Below are 8,266 nucleotides of genomic sequence, written 5' to 3'. Positions count from 1 at the left end.
CACCATGGAATACTATGCAGCCATAAAAAAGTATGAGTTCATGTCCTTTATAAGGACATGGATGAAGTTGGAAACCATCATTCTGAGCAAACTATTGCAAGGACAGAAAACCAAACACTGCACGTTCTCACTCACAGGTAGGAACTGAACAATGAGAACAATTGGACACAGGGCTGGGAATATCACATATTGAGGCCTGTCATGGGGCGACAGGATGGGCGAGGGATAGAATTAGGAGAAATACCTAATGTAAATGATGAGTTAATGTATGCAGCAAACCAACATGGCATATGTATATATATGTAACAAACCTGCACATTGTGAACATGTACCCTAGAACTTAAAGTATAATAATAATAACTGAAATTACCTCAACAAAAGGCAACACCAAGTAGTTACAAACACGTACTACCCAATCCGGACTGAAGGTGGGAGTCTTCAATTATGCAATGGTCTAGGGCACAGCAAAAAAAATAAGAGTTTAGACATAAAAGAAGAAACATTTTTAACCCACTCCAATCCAACAGTGCAAAAATATAAGTATATAATTAAGGCTCCCTTATCCATCTAGAGTAATAATGGGCATTGACTCATCTATTAAAAAAAAAAAGAGAGAGAGCAAGAAGCCAAAAATAGAAGAGAAAGGTATACTTGAAGGAATTGGTTTTCACTACCGTACTGTGAGTGTTAGATAACTTAATGCTATTCAGCCTGATGCTGCTACAATGCTTTTGGGGGGGAGATGGTGGAGTTACAATTATCAGGTGGCTGAATTATATATGCTGAGTTACTTACCCAAAGGAAAAGACTGAGGAAGAATAATTGGAAAAATCTGCATTTGTCAATGACACATATATGTACTCAAAATGAAAGGGGAAGTACAAACAACAAAAAAGGGAGTACGGGCTAACTATAACAAACAGAACAACCAGATCAGATTAATGTCTAGATATTTAGGTCTTATGTTCTAATAAACAAAAGGTTAGTACTGATAATATGATACCTAAATGACATGTCTATGACAGCTACGGTGAAACAGAAGCCAAATGGATTATTGTAGAAAGAAATAGCACAAGAAAACATTGGCATGCAAGTGCTTTTGATAACCATCTCTTACGAGACTTATAATAAATAGCATCTTTGAGTTTATTTTGAATATGTCTAACTGGGATGGCTGCTTCTCTTTATTTGGTAGTTCAATTAGTAGCAGGGTGGTCAACATGAAAGCTAAATTTGCCACATTGAGACCTCAAACCATGGTGGCAACACTGTTTATTTCCATGAAGCAGGGAAAATCCTTATGAATGAAGAACTAAGGAGTAAAATCACTGTTAGCTTATACAGGACTTAAAAAGGCTTTTCAACTAAGACATTTCTATATGAAATTTGGTACTTTATAATGGGTATAGTCATATATATGTCACAAACTTAAAGATTACTAAAATATGCACATAAAGGTAACAGTAAGCAACAGCAACAACAAAAGGAATCAGAAGTGTCAAGGTACTGACCCATGTTCTGAAGGAGCAATGAAGTATAAACAACACTGCACCGTTATCAGGCATCTAACGTCTGTCCACTCGTGATCCTGCATTTAGGTAGTCCTCAGATTTACTAGCAATGTAATCGATAACAGGCTTCCAGCTAAAGAATGCAAACAAACAAAACAAGTTGCAATTCTACATATGAATTAACTGATGACTGTTAAAGGACAATAATCAATATTTTCAAACAGGCAAAATGAATTTACCAGTGGAAGATATGTCAAGTTATTCTATATAAAGGTTCAAAAATATAAATTATGTTGAATAAATCTTTATTCATTATTTCAAAACCTTCCAAATGAAAGAAAATAAACTATTTATTATCGAAACACAGCTAAATAATTAGCATATTATTTGCACTAATAAGTGTATTGGTAACTTTATTTCACTGAAGCAGTGAAAACCAACTTGGGTTTTTTAATAATGACTGACTTTTTTCTTTGGGAATATATTACTGGAAAATGTAGATTATTAGATACATTACTTTTAATGAATATATTGGTAACACTTCATAATATGAAAACAATTATATTCAGTTTCAAATTTCAAATGAGAGATTACTTTAAATAATATAAAAACTTCATGATGAACTTAGGAGTTTTAAGAGTTGACAGAAAAATACCTCAAAAACAATGTGAATTCAAACAAAAATAAAAATATTATTTATAAAATACTAAGATAATTACCTCAGACTAACATTTCATAGTTGTTTTCTTCACTTAGGACTTATGGAAAAACTGAAGGTCTAAATATCAGGTTTAAATTAGGATTGAGATAGAATTTATATAAATGGATAAAACTAGAGCAAACAGTTTTAAATTTCTTACAATGAGAATTCTATCTAGCTACACTATTTTAGAGTATGTCTTAAAAACAATTTTATGATAGGTATTAACTCCATTTTATAGAAAAGTAAATGGGTTCAAAGTTAAACAACTTGATAAAGTTGCAAAGTTCTTATACAAACCCAAGTCATGTTACTTGAAGTTTGATGACTTTTGCTAAGATGAGAAGTGGCTACAGGCTGCTGCACCATTTAATGAAAAGTGCATATCTAGAGTCTAGCCCCATGCTCTATACAGTGTGATCTACTATCCAGCAGCATCAGTATCACCTGGGATCTTGTTAGAAATGTAGAAATACAGCCCATCTCAGACCTACTAGAACTACATTTAACAGGATACCCAGGATTGGAATGCATAGCAAAGACTGAGAAGCAGTAAATTAGATCACATACACCTTGGAAGTCTTACAGAATTGCTATTGCCATTCAACTACGATATGGTATTATCCCACTGACTAATATAGAACACTCTATTTAAATAACAATAGCTTTTCTATGAATCGTGTTTTTTCTACATTGTCCAATGCAATTTTCTGCAATGATGAAAATCTTCATATATGTGCTGCAAAAATGGCGGCCACTTGCCACATGTGGCTGTTGAGCACTTGAAATGTATCTGGAGCAAATGAGAGATTGCATTTTTACTTTAATTAATTTTAATTGATTTATACATGTGGCAAATGACTATCATGCTAGATAGCACAACTCCAGGGGAACTGGTTACTATGTCACAGTGTCATCTCTAGGAGAGTCCTTAGGACAAATTTGGAAAGTTCTAGTCAAGATAATTCTTCTGATTAACTGTACTTCTCCTTTTTAATTTTAATTTTATGAAGTCATATCTACTATCTTACACTGGCTAAGGGCAAGTTTGCATCTTACCTCTAACAAAGCATAATAAAAGTTACAACGTGTGCTTTGTGTGTATTAATATTATTCCAGCTTATCATCAATTAACAATACTAATATCCATACCTGTACAGTCTTTCTAATTCTATGAGAAGGACCTGGATACTCTGGAGAATACAAATCTATGAGGAATAATGAGTTGATTAATGTTGACTTTCCCAATCCAGATTTGCCTAAAAGAAGTAAGGAAAAATATCTGTTAAACTCAACCAATTTACCCAACCTTAAATATACAACAGATGCTAGAATCGAACTGGCTTTATGCAAGTACTTCTTGGTGAGATAATGAAATGACATTAGAAAATATGCTACAAAGAATAAGTATCTTGTCCTCAGTTTCTTAGCTATCAAATTAAACTCATGTTTCCAAGGATTCTTTTCAGCCTTTTAATTATACCACTTATATTCATTAAAAGTAATGTATCTAATAATCTACATTTTTCCAGTAATGTATTCCCAAAGAAAAAAGTCAGTCATTATTAAAAAACCCAAGTTGGTTTTCACTGCTTCAGTGACTAAAGTTTTTCTTTATTAACAGACAATAATGAATGAACAATAAACAAGAAATCATGCAGCTATAAAAAGCAAAAATCTGCTAATACAAAGAATAATTAATCACAATGAACATCTCCATATAAAATTCTAAATCACAAAAAATACTTTGTAATTTAGCCACCCATCGGCCTAAATATAAGGGTGTTTCTCCACAAAACAGAATCCAAAAAATCTTAGGTAACTACTTATTCTACTGCTTCTACTTGAGGTAGGAGGTAGACACAAAGGAAGCTAGGGCATGATTCCTACTCCGATCACATACTCTTTTTTGACCCTCCATGTCTAGTCCAATACACACAGTCTAGTGTATAGTAACTACTATAAGTATACCAAAACATAAATGGCTTCAAGGTATATATAACCTAAGTTTAGAACCAATTATAAATCATATTATGATAATTAACATGGCACAGAGTTAAACTCTTTATTGTTAATAATAATTCACTTAGCATAACAGGCATGTTTAGCCTAAGTAACTGATGTCACAATACTTTTATGTCTAGGAGGAATTCTTTTTATATTAGCTCTCAAAAGAGATAAGATCCTTTCCATGTGGTTTGGGCTTGCCCCTTTAACTGAGAGCATGCCACCTTTTACTAGAGGTTGATGTATAACTCAACTCAGAGTTGAGGATGAAAAGTGGGGATAATAACACCTGCCTGTAACCTGGTACATATCATATGATGTTGATTTATTTATTTGTGGAGTCAGGATCTTGCACTGTTGCCCAGGCTGGAGTGCAGTGGTATGATCATGGCTCACTGAAGCCTTGAACTCCTGGGTGTGGTGGTGCACACCTGTAGTCCCAGCTACTTGGGAGGCTGAGGCAGGAGAATCACTTGAACCCAGGAGGCAGAGGTTGCAGTGAGCCGAGATCACACCACTGCACTCCAGCCTGGCGACAAAGCAAGACTCTATCTCAGCAAAAAAAAAAAATTAAAGTAAAAAGTTCTGGTATCTAAAATGAGCAAAATCACCAGGCACAGTGGGTCACACTTGTAATCCCAGCACTTTGGGATGCTGAGGTGGGTGGACCATCTAAAGTCAGGAGTTTGAGACCAGCCTACAGTGAGCGGAGATTGCACCACTGCACTCCAGCCTGGGAGACAGAGTGATACTCCATTTCAAAAAACGAATTAGCCAAGGGTGGTAGCATGCACCTGTAGTCCCAGCTACTGGGGAGGCTGATGTGGAAGGATTCCTTGAGCCCGTAGGTCAAGACTGCAGTGAGCCATGATTGCACGACCTCACTCCAGCCTGGACAACAAGCAAGATCCTGTCTCAAAAAAGACACACACACACACACACACACCAGAAAACAGGACAGAACAGCATCATTTCCTTATCATTAGTTTGAAGGAAGTGAATTGCCTGTAAAAGTTTCCATTTTCAAAAAAAAAAAGCATTAAAATACAGTGTAAGGCCAGGCACGATGGCTTGTTCCTGTAATCCCAGCACTTTGGGAGGCTGAAATGGATTGCTTGACCCCAGGAGGTGGAGGCTGCAGCGAGGATTGAGGCTCAAGCGATCCTCCTGCCTCAGCTCCACAAGTAGCAGGGACTACAAGCGCGTGCCACCATGCCCAGCTAATTTTTTGTATTTTTGTAGAGACAGCATTTCACCATGTTGCCCAAGCTAGTCTGGAACTCCTGAGCTCAAGTGATCCGCCGGCCTCGGCCTCCCAAAGTTTTGGGATTACGGGCGTGAGCCACTGGTGCTGGCCCAATTACTTTCTTCAATTTGAGCATGAGCGCTGGAAGAAACGCTCTCACTTGCATATAATTTTTTAGAGACAGAGTCTCCCTCTGTCATACAGACTGGAGTGCAGTGGCGCAATTTCAGCTCACTATAACCTCAACCTCCTGTGCTTGAGCGTTTATATAATCTCGGCTCACTGTAATCTCAACCTCCTGGGCTCGGTCGCATATACACACACACACGGCTCACTGTAATCTCAACCTCCTGGGCTCGGTCGCATACACACACACATACACACACATACATATATACACACACACACATATATACATATACATATATATTTGTTTGTTTAGACGTTGACTCAGTCTGTCGCCCAGGCTGGAGTACAGTGGCGCGATCTAGGCTCACTGCAACCTCCACCTCCCGGGTTCAAACAATTCTCTGCCTCAGCCTCCCGAGTACCTGGGATTAGAGGCGCCGGCCACTACGCCGGGCTAATTTTTGTATTTTTAACAGAGATGGGATTTTACCATGCTGGCCAGGCTTGTCTTGAACTCCTGACCTCGTGATCCACCCGCCTCGGCCTCCCTAAGTGCTGGGATTACAGGCGTGGGCCACCGCGCCCTGCCGATCGCTTATATTTTTAAAAAGATGTTTTCTTCGTTTCCAGGCCCCTTCTACCCTGCTACAAAGTTTCAAAGCCTTAATGCTATTGCAAAGGGCCTTCAGAGGTCAAGCTCTGGGTGCAGCTCCCTAATGAGGGGCAGCCTCAGAGGGGGCCTACCCTGCCCAGGATGAGCGGCGCCAGGTAGCGGGAGACGATCCCCGGGGTCTCTGGGCCCTGGCTGGGGAGGTGTTGTGGGGCGCAGGTACCCAAGCTCAGAAGAGGCGAGTGCGGGGCTGCTGACTGGGCTGCAGTTGGCGCTGGCCATTGAGGAGCTTCCGAGCGACCGTGCGATCGTGCCCGCCAGGCGCCGGCCGCTTGGTGCCCAGCGCCTGCTGGCTCTGAGTCTGGCCTTTGTTGCGCCAGGCCAAGTCGTAAAGCTCCTCTTCTTAGCTTACGGACTAGGCTGCCAGGCCCAAGCCTCGGGACACAAAAAGGCCCGCTCAGCGGCCGGTTACAGCCTGCCAGGCCACCTGTGGCCAGACATCCGCGCATGCGCTCCTGGAAGCCCCCCCTCCCGCAGCCCTGCCGCCAGTTCCGATTGGCTCCGCGTGAGAGGCGGTCCTCGGTGACGTTACAGGGGCGCGCCTTTGGCGACGCCGTACAGGTGGGCTTTCGGCGACGTCACACACCCGGGCGTTAGGTAACGTCACCGGGCGTTACAGTACCTGGAGCTGGGCGGTCTTCTCAGTGTAGAGTCTGGTAACCACTACCTCCCCGCCAGGTCTTGTGTGTTGCTGGCTGGAGAAGGGTAGTTGAAAAACTCAGACTGAGCACAGTGTTTATGTCGATCAAAACTAGAAAACAGTCCGGGTGCGGCCGAGGCGGGAGGATCCCTTCAGTCCAAGAGCAGCCTAGTAATATGGCGCGACCCGATCTCTGTAGTCCTACCTCAGCACCCCCAGCTACTTGAACCCCAGGGTTCAAGGCTCCAATGAGCTATGATCCCACCACAGCATTCCAGCCTGCAAGACCGAGGTAAATCCTGTCTAAAAAAAAAAATTAAAAAAACGATCCAAGTGTGCAACAGAAAGGGACTGCTTAAATAAAACATGAGGCTGACTGGGCCCTGTAATCCCAGCATTTGGGAGCCCGAGGCGGGAGGATGGAAGGCTTGGGCTCAGGAGTTCGAGACCAGCCTGGGCAACATGACGAAACCCCGTCTCTACAAAAGATACAAAATTTAGCTAGGCGCGGTGCTGGCCTCCACTTTGGGAGGCCAAGGCAGGTGGATCACCTGAGGTCAGGAGTTCAAGACCAGCCTGGCCATGGTGAAACCTAGTCTCTACAAAAAATACAAAAATTAGCCGGGTGTGGCAGTGCGTGCCTGAAGTCCCAGCTACTCGGGAGGCTGATACAGGAGAAACACTTGAACCTGGGAGGCGGGGGTTGCAGTGAGCTGAGATCTCACCACTGCTCCCCAGCCTGGGTGACACAGTGCGACTCCAAAGTTTAACACCAGCTTAGGCAATGTAGTGAAACCCCGTCTCTATAAAACAAACAAAAAACCCAGGCGTAAATATGTCCACTTGTGGCCTTAGCTACTTAGGAGGCTGAGGCAGGAGCATCACTTGAGGCCAGGAGCTCAAGGCTGCAGTGAGCTACGATCATCCCACTGCTCTCCATGCTGAGCAATAGAATGAAAGCCTGTCTCTAGATAGTTAGCTAGCTAGATAATTGATACATAGTTTTCTTTCTTTCTCTTTCGTTCTTTCGTTCGTTCTTTCTTTTGACAGAGTCTTGTTCTGTCACCTAGGCTGGGGTGCAGTGGTGCGATCTTGGCTCACTGGCTCACTGCAACCTCTGCCTCCTGGGTTCAAGCGATTCTCCTGCCTCAGCATCCTGAGTAGCTGGGAATTAAAGGCACACGCCAGCATGCCCAGCTAACTTTTTGTATCTTTAGTAGAGATGGGATTTCACCATGTTGGTCAGGCTGGTCTTGAACTCCTGACCTCTTGATCTGCCTGCCTCAGCCTCCCAAAGTTCTGGGATTACAGGCATGGGCCACCGTGCTCAGCAGATACGTAGTTTTCTTTTTCCTTTTTTTTT

The 8,266-nt window shown here is 41.9% G+C and overlaps 1 long non-coding RNA gene across 1 annotated transcript; it reads right to left on the bottom strand.

Annotated features, from left to right (window-relative positions):
* Positions 1–1,511: 1,511 nt before the first annotated feature.
* On the bottom strand, positions 1,512–6,714 carry LOC112621366. The gene is made up of 3 exons (XR_003118713.1): positions 6,427–6,714; positions 3,364–3,470; positions 1,512–1,644 (listed from the first exon to the last, which is right to left on the bottom strand). It is a non-coding gene; the product is annotated as an uncharacterized LOC112621366 (long non-coding RNA).
* Positions 6,715–8,266: the final 1,552 nt, after the last annotated feature.

This window comes from Theropithecus gelada, chromosome 3, assembly GCF_003255815.1.
Source record: "Theropithecus gelada isolate Dixy chromosome 3, Tgel_1.0, whole genome shotgun sequence".
NCBI lineage: Eukaryota > Metazoa > Chordata > Mammalia > Primates > Cercopithecidae > Theropithecus > Theropithecus gelada.
This window is presented reverse-complemented; position numbering and strand designations above follow the sequence as displayed.